This window comes from Coregonus clupeaformis, unplaced genomic scaffold (genome assembly GCF_020615455.1).
Source record: "Coregonus clupeaformis isolate EN_2021a unplaced genomic scaffold, ASM2061545v1 scaf0835, whole genome shotgun sequence".
Classification (NCBI taxonomy): domain Eukaryota; kingdom Metazoa; phylum Chordata; class Actinopteri; order Salmoniformes; family Salmonidae; genus Coregonus; species Coregonus clupeaformis.
The window spans coordinates 112,706-121,833 of record NW_025534290.1 but is presented as its reverse complement, the minus strand read 5'-3'; positions in this window follow the sequence as shown (position 1 = coordinate 121,833).

The following is a 9,128-nucleotide window of genomic DNA, read 5'->3' as shown; positions in this document are numbered from 1 at the left end:
GAGCGGCGGTTCCAGAGGCTCGCCTAACCTGAACTCCAGGTGTGGGGTCTGCAGGGACCACCAGGTTAGAGAGGCAGCAGCCCCCGGTGTGGGGCTTTGTGTAGCCTGTGCGGAGGGAGAGACGGGATGGCAGAGCATATTGACAGGCTGCAACAGATGCTACATAATGCAGAGGAGATCGGGATGAAATAACTAACATCAGGGAAAGGAGAGGGCAGGCCTCCCTCACCAAAAAAATTAAATAAATATATAACTCTCCCACTTCCACCTCAGAAACTATAATTGTTTCACTAAACCACCCAATAAACTCTCCCACTTCCACTTTAGAAATTAGAATTGTTTAAGCTACAGCAGACTGTTATCAGTAGCTGTAGTTAAGTACAGCAGCTACCAACCACCTAACGTTAATGCCTCGGATGAGGTTAGAAAAACAACTGAATGTAGCAGCTAGCTGCTCAATCACAGTACTCTCCAAGCATGAAATAACATTGGAACCTAACCAGTTCTAAAATTACCGTATCTACCCTCTAGCTTAGCTTTGTTGTCCAGTATTAACTCCACCTCGCTCTTCGCCTGCTCCCCTAATAAAAATCCTTACCTACAATAATTACCTACAATACCTACAATAACTACCGGAGTAAGCTACCTATAATACCAAACTACAATACCTACCTACAATCTAAATTGGTTTACTTAACTCACACCATATAAGAAGCCAACTTACCTTTTCATAACTGCAGCAATGATTAAGCGTTGGGTAGCTAGCACAAAGATTTTATTTAGCTTCTCGCCTGCTGGTGTGTTCTCTCATTCTTTTATTTGTTTGAACTCTGTGACTTCTTAGTTTGTTTTTTTTCTACCGTTGCTCTCGCCAGCTAATCCAGGGGGTGAGTTGGCGACTACCTCGTGCTACATCCCGCACTCATACAAAATAACCTACAATACTACCCACCCTACCTCAACAGCCCCCCATCCTACCTATTACTTAATAATATCCAGCCCACGATCCTACTATATACCTACTACAATCTAAATACATAGTTTACCTTACTCGACAAACCCCAACTATGTATACCAAACTTGGCAACTGCAATCATAGCCGAAATTAGGTACAGCTCTACCGCTTTTATTGTAAAAAAAACAGCTGAAGGTGGCACTAGCTGGCTCAATTACAGTACTCTTAGCGTGAAATAACATTGGAAACAGCTAACCACCGTTGCTAAAAGTTACCGTAGCTACCCTCTAGCTCAGCTAGCTTTGTTGGTCCAGGTAGTGGGTAACTAGCCTCGTCTCCTGGGCTCCGCCCGAATAAAATCCTTACCTACAATAATTACCTACAATAATAACCTACAATAACTACCGGAGTAAGCTACCTATAATACCAAACTACAATACCTACCTACAAACTAAATACATGGTTTAAGCTTAACTCAACACCATAACGAAGCCAAGCTTACCTCTCCTGCTAGAGAAAAAACACAACCTCTCCCGTCAGCAACCTAATATAACGTGTGTGTGTGTTGTGCAGGTTGAAGGGGCGCTCTGCTGTTCATCACTCTGGCGTTGATTGGTACTGGCTGGGCCTTCGTTAAATACATCCTGTCAGACAAGGAGAAGAAGATCTTCATGATGCGTCCTCCCCTCTACAGGTACACCTGGGTGGGTGGGGGGTGCATTGTCCTCCCTCTACAGGTATACTCATTTAACCAATGATCTGACTAAGATACATTTAGTGATGTATTCTTCTAAATCTCTGGCAAACTTCCAACAGTTTTGACTCTCTAAATCTCCCCCCTCCCCCTCCTCTCTCTAAATCTCTCCTTCCTCTCCTAGGTTCTGGCCAACATAGCCTACATCATAATAGTCTACAGAGGAGGGCTCTAGTGAGTATGCCCTGTGGAAGGAGGTTCTGTTCCTGGTTGACCTCATCTGCTGTGGAGCTATCCTCTTCCCTGTTGTATGGTCAGTATACTGTTAGTAGGAGATGTTGTTCCTAGTTGACCTCATCTGTTGTGGAGGCATCCCCCTCTTCCCTGTTGTATGGTCAGTATACTGTTAGTAGGAGATGTTGTTCCTAGTTGACCTCATCTGCTGTGGAGTTATCCTCTTCCCTGTTGTATGGTCAGTATACTGTTAGTAGGGAGATGTTGTTCCTAGTTGACCTCATCTGCTGTGGAGGGCATCCTCTTCCCCTGTTGTATGGTCAGTATACTGTTAGTAGGAGATGTTGTTCCTAGTTGACCTCATCTGTTGTGGAGGCATCCTCTTCCCTGTTGTATGGTCAGTATACTGTTAGTAGGAGATGTTGTTCCTAGTTGACCTCATCTGTTGTGGAGGCATCCCTCTTCCCTGTTGTATGGTCAGTATACTGTTAGTAGGAGATGTTGTTCCTAGTTGACCTCATCTGTTGTGGAGGCATCCTCTTCCCTGTTGTATGGTCAGTATACTGTTAGTAGGAGATGTTGTTCCTAGTTGACCTCATCTGTTGTGGAGGCATCCTCTTCCCTGTTGTATGGTCAGTATACTGTTAGTAGGGAGATGTTGTTCCTAGTTGACCTCATCTGTTGTGGAGGCATCCTCTTCCCTGTTGTATGGTCAGTATACTGTTAGTAGGAGATGTTGTTCTAGTTGACCTCATCTGTTGTGGAGGGCATCCTCTTCCCTGTTGTATGGTCAGTATACTGTTAGTAGGAGATGTTGTTCCTAGTTGACCTCATCTGTTGTGGAGGCATCCTCTTCCCTGTTGTATGTCAGTATACTGTTAGTAGGAGATGTTGTTCCTAGTTGACCTCATCTGTTGTGAGGCATCCTCTTCCCCTGTTGTATGGTCAGTATACTGTTAGTAGGAGATGTTGTTCCTAGTTGACCTCATCTGCTGTGGAGCTATCCTCTTTGCCTGTTATATGGTCAGTATTAGGGTTTAATGTTAGTTTCAGCTGGCTGTGGAGTTTGCGTTAAAATGAATTGCATTAGTTTTGAAACCGGGCTGCCTCCTGGGTGTGAGCCGGATGCCCTGTTTAAGCCCGATGGCCAAGTCGACTCAAACAGAGTGGTGTATGTCAGGCAGGTGGAGTATTGACTTAGGATTCACACTCTAACATGTCAAATTGTTTTTATTCTTGATTCAAATGCGTATGTGTTTTATCTGCTTTCCCATCGACAGCTACTTAGAACATTCAAACATTTAATTTCTGAACAATGGATCTGCCTTGTTGGCAGTATAACCGGGAAGGGCAAATTACTGTTGGGTTTGAGAAGGGGTGCTTCTCCCCTCCCTGACGGGCCCATCAGAGGATATGTGTGTGTGTGTGTGTGTGTTTTTGCAGGTCTATTCGTCACCTGCAAGAGGCTTCCAGCACTGATGGGAAAGGTGAGCCATCTACAGGGAGGGATACAGTTCATGGACAGTTAGCAGTGGTTAATAACTGTAGCTTAGTAAAGTATAGTTGAGTGTTTTGAACCTTGTAGTTGGTGCTGTGTTCCCCTGTAGTTTTCTGTAGTAATACTGTCTCTCTGTTTCCCTCAGCTGCCATGAACCTGGAGAAACTCAAGCTGTTCCAGACATTACTACGTCATGGTGAGAGACTCTGTCTCTTCCTCGCTGATATTTTGAGAATTCTAACTTATTTTTCTGTGTAAATTCTGAAAGATGTCAGGATGGATAATCTCTCCTACTCTCTCCCTCATCCCTCCCTCTCTCTCCCTCCCTCCCTATCTCCCTCCATCCCTCCCTCTCTCTCCCTCCTCCCTATCTCCCTCCATCCCTCCCTCTCTCTCCCTCCCTCCCTCTCTCTCCCTCCCTCCCTCCTATCTCCCTCCCTCCCTCCCTCTCTCTCCCTCCCTCCCTATCTCCCTCCATCCCTCCCTCTCTCCTACTCTCTCCCTCATCCCTCCTCTCTCTCCCTCCCTCCCTCTCTCTCCCTCCCTCCCTATCTCCCTCCATCCCTCCCTCTCTCTCTCTCTCTCCCTCCATCCCTCCCTCTCTCTCCCTCCCTCCCTCCCTCCCTCCCTCCCTCTCTCTCTCCCTCCCTCCCTATCTCCCTCCATCCCTCCCTCTCTCTCTCTCTCCCTCCATCCCTCCCTCTCTCTCCCTCCTCCTCCCTATCTCCCTCCATCCCTCCCTCTCTCTCCCTCCCTCCCTTCTCCATCCATCCCTCCCTCTCTCTCTCTCCCTCCATCCATCCCTCTCCCTCTCTCCATCCATCCCTCTCTCTCTCTCTCCATCCCTCCCTCCCTCCTCCATCCATCTCTCCCTCCCTCCCTCCCTCCATCTCCCTCCATCCATCCCTCCCTCCCTCTCCCTATCTCCATCCATCCATCCATCCATCCCTCCCTCCATCTGTAGATAGTATGTTTATCTACTTCACGAGGATCATAGCCATCCTGCTGAAGGTGACGGTGCCTTTCCAATGGCAGTGGTGTTACGAGGTGAGACACCCATCACCGTCCACTTCTGATGATTATAGCCATTTCATCATTGTTTTTAGAGATTGTCTAAATGCTTTATTTATTTTCCCTCTTTATCCCCACCTGCTCTTCCTAACCCCCCCTCTCTAGTTCTTAGTGGAGGTGTCTACTCTGATCTTCTTTGTGTTGACGGGGTATAAGTTCCGCCCTGCTTCCAACAACCCCTACCTCCAGCTGCCCCTGGATGAGGAGGACATAGAGATCGATGAAGTGTAAGAGAGCGAGAGAGTGTAGTTTTTGTGAGGTAGCATTTGGGATGTTTAAAAAATGTAATGTGTTCAGTATGAAACTATCTCTAACCCTCTCTCTCTTTCTCTCTCTGTTCTCTCTGCAGGGTGACGGAGTCGGTATGTTGGAGGGCGTCTCTAAAGTCAAGAAGACATCTAACGGTTCAGCGAGCGCCAGAAAGTGTCTTCGTTGTGAGAGTGTATGTTTGGGAAGAGGGGGTTGTACCCCTCTCACCGTTGGAGAGAACAGGGACTGAAACGGACCAAGACACTCCACCCCCCAAAACTCATCCTTCCTCCTCCATCTGAAACTGTGGCTGGCTGTTACTAAAGCAACCACCGCCTCGCTCACTATGCAAAGACAACGACAACGGACTTTAGTTTTCGTTGGACCTTCTCTTCTCTCTCCTTTATCTGGAGACTTCCTGGAGGCTCTGCACCCCTGCCTGGTGTCATAATGGTTCATTCCAGGAGAACTGTCTTCCACCCCCCTCATCGATGGATGAATAGAACGGTCTGGTCTGGGGGTGGAATGGACCTCCTAATGACCCCTCTCTCTCTCTCTCTCTCTCTCTCTCTCTCTCTCTCTCTCTTTCTCTCTCTCTCTATTTCTCTCCTATTTCTCTCTCTCTCTCTATCACTTTCTCTCTCTCTATTTATCCCTCTCTCTATTTCTCGCTCTCTCTCTACTTTCTCTCTCTCTCTATCACTTTCTCTCTCTCTATTTCTCTCTCTCTCTCTCATTTCTCTCTCTCTCCCTATTTCTCTCTCTCTCTATCACTTTCTCCTCGCTCTCCCTCTCACTCTCTCTTTCTCTCTCCTTTTTATTCTCTCTGGAGAACAGAGGGAGCGAGATTCCAAATATGATCATCCTTTTCCAGACATGGGTTTGTATATTTTATATCCAGAGGATCTTGTTCGGTCTTTGCAAGTGTCCCAAAAGGCCCCCTATTCCAGGGTGTGGTTTGTCACGCAGCTCTGCCTATTTAAGTGGTGCTTCTGTTCTGTTGGACTACTTTAGCTGTGTTTTGCTGTGTGTGTTTTGGCTATTGTGTGTTTCTTCCATTTAAAGATGCAGTTTGAAACGCCTGTCTGTCTGTCGAACAGGGGTTGCCCAACCTTACTCAGTAGGAGCTGGTATGGGTGCAGGCTTTTGCTCCGGCCCTGCAGTAAAACACCTGGTTCAACTAATCACCTTTTATAGTTGATTAATTATAGTTCATACATGATCAAGTCAAGTTATAGTTGTCAATAAAGAACAGCTGATTCAACTGATCAATTAGTCATAGTCATCAATAAATACTTTATTAGTGGAATCCGATGTGTTGCACCCACTGTGCCCTGACAGGGTCGACTGTCCTACCCCTGGACTGAACGAGACACCCCCAGTGGTAGACTGTCCCACCCCTGGACTAGAGAACAGAGACTCCCCCCAGTCATACTGTCCCACCCCTGGACTAGAGAACAGAGACAACCCCCAGTCATACTGTCCCACCCCTGGACTAGAGAACAGAGACACCCCCCAGTGGTAGACTGTCCCCCCCGGACTAGAGAACAGAGACACCCCCCAGTCATACTGTCCCACCCCTGGACTAGAGAACAGAGACACCCCCAGTCGTAGACTGTCCCACCCCCTGGACTAGAGAACAGAGACACCCCCAGTGAGACTGTCCCACCCCTGGACTAGAGAACAGAGACACCCCCAGTCATACTGTCCTACCCCTGGACTAGAGAACAGAGACACCCCCCAGTGGTAGACTGTCCCACCCCTGGACTAGAGAACAGAGACAACCCCAGTCATACTGTCCCACCCCTGGACTAGAGAACAGAGACAACCCCAGTCATACTGTCCCACCCCCTGGACTAGAGAACAGAGACACCCCCCAGTGGTGGACTGTCCCACCCCTGGACTAGAGAACAGAGACACCCCCAGTGGTAGACTGTCCCACCCCTGGACTAGAGAACAGAGACACCCCCAGTCCATACTGTCCCACCCCTGGACTAGAGAACAGAGACAACCCCCAGTCATACTGTCCCACCCCTGGACTAGAGAACAGAGACACCCCCCAGTGGTAGACTGCTCCCACCCCCTGGACTAAGAGAACAGAGACACCCCCAGTGGTAGACTGTCCCACCCCCTGGACTAGAGAACAGAGACACACCCCCAGTGGTAGACTGTCCCACCCCTGGACTAGAGAACAGAGACACCCCCCAGTCATACTGTCCCACCCTGGACTAGAGAACAGAGACAACCCCAGTCATACTGTCCCACCCTGGACTAGAGAACAGAGACACCCCCAGTGGTAGACTGTCCCACCCCTGGACTAGAGAACAGAACACCCCCCAGTCATACTGTCCCACCCTGGACTAGAGAACAGAGACACCCCCCAGTGGTAGACTGTCCCACCCCTGGACTAGAGAACAGAGACACCCCCAGTGGTAGACTGTCCCACCCCTGGACTAGAGAACAGAGACACCCCCAGTCATACTGTCCCACCCCTGGACTAGAGAACAGAGACACCCCCAGTGAAAGGCAGCATCTATGTGGGAATTTGGGGAACGTTCCCCAGAATCCTGGTCAGGATAATGACAGGTCCACCATCTCCACTATATCTTCTGTTGTTGTCAATATACATGATTCATATGTTGAAATGTATATCAAGATATTCTATATTTCACTTTTCTTTCATCCTGGTTCCATCAATCATCAAGCCCTTTGACAAAACCCTGCACACCCTGTGGGTTTCCAGGACTGGGATTGAAGGACACTGATGTACTTTACTTTGTGTGATGTCAGAATCAGAGAAGACTGCGGATGAATTTCAATCCGATTTTCTCCGATTTTCCTGAAATGCTTTTTGCTGAGCGACTGATGTCTGTAGTTAGTCTGTTGTTGCTTTTACTTTATTAATATTGAGCATTATTTAATTCCGATGATTTGTGGGAAATGAGGAACAGATCATGAGTTTGTAAATATTGATATTGACGAGACGGAGGGGATTTTATTATCAGTGGTGGCAACATAAGCAGTACATAGCACCTTCATAAGCAGTACATAGCACCTTCATAAGCAGTACATAGCACCTTCATAAGCAGTACTAAGTGCTTCATAAGCAGTACATAGCACCTTCATAACCAGTACATAGCGCCTTATAGCAGTACATAAGACCTTCATAAGCGTACATAGCACCTTCATAAGCAGTACATAAGAGCTTCATAAGCAGTACACTAGCACCTTCAGTAAGCAGTACATAAGAGCTTCATAAGCAGTACATAGCGCCTTCATAAGCAGTACATAGCACCTTCATAAGCAGTACATAGCACCTTCATAAGCAGTACATAAGAGCTTCATAGAGCAGTACATAGCACCTTCATAAGCAGTATACAAGACAAGCAGTACATAGCACCTTCATACGTGCATGAGGGCTTCATATATAAAAGCATAATCTTGACAGTATTCTATTCCAATATGACACGTACAGACCCAATCACAACGCCACACCCTTCCAGCAGGTATTTGTATATCCTACATCTGAAACTATCCAATCCTTACAGACCTGTTGATCTAGGATTGGGCTATGGATCCTCTGCAGGGATGACGTAGGCCTTGAGTATGGCTTATGAAGGTGATAAGTAGCCTCTAAGCAGGTTTCCTGCTGTAACTCTAAAAGACTTGATCATACATGGACTGTACATCAGTGACGATTGTTGCAACATGTCAAAAGTATACCTAATTTACATCCCAAATGGCACCCTATCCAGAGCCCTATCCCTTCAAGTAGTGGACTATATGGGGAAAGGATGCCATTTGTGGCACGAGGGAGGAGTTGAATGGATCTATTCCAGGGTTTTGTTGTGCGTCTGCTGTTTTAAACTAAACCTGCTAACCAACGATGTAATGTCAAACAGTACGATGGCTGTTACCGGTTAAATAAAAGCTGATATTTGGAACGTGGAGACCCTGTAGCCTAATCTATAACCTGCGTATCGATACACTGAGTGGACAAAACATTATGAACACTTGCTCTTTCCACTGACAGACTGTGCAGGTGAATCCAGGTGAAAGCTATGAACCCTTATTGATTTAACTTTTTTTAATCCACTTCAATCAGTGTAGATGAAGGGAGGAGACAGGTTAAAGAAGGATTTTTAAGCCAAAAGATTTAAGTGCCTTTGAACAGGGTATGGTATTAGGTGCCAGGGTCGGCGGTTTGTGTCAAGAACTGCAATGCTGCTGCTGGGTTTTTCATGCTCAACAGTTTCCCCTGTGTATCAAGAATGGTCCACCACCCAGGCACATCCAGCTCACTTGACACAACTGTGGGAAGCATTGGAGTCAACATGGGCCAGCATCCCTGTGGAACGCTTTACACACCTTGTAGAGTCCATGCCCTGACGAATTGAGGCTGTTGTGAGGGCAAAAGGGGGTGCAAC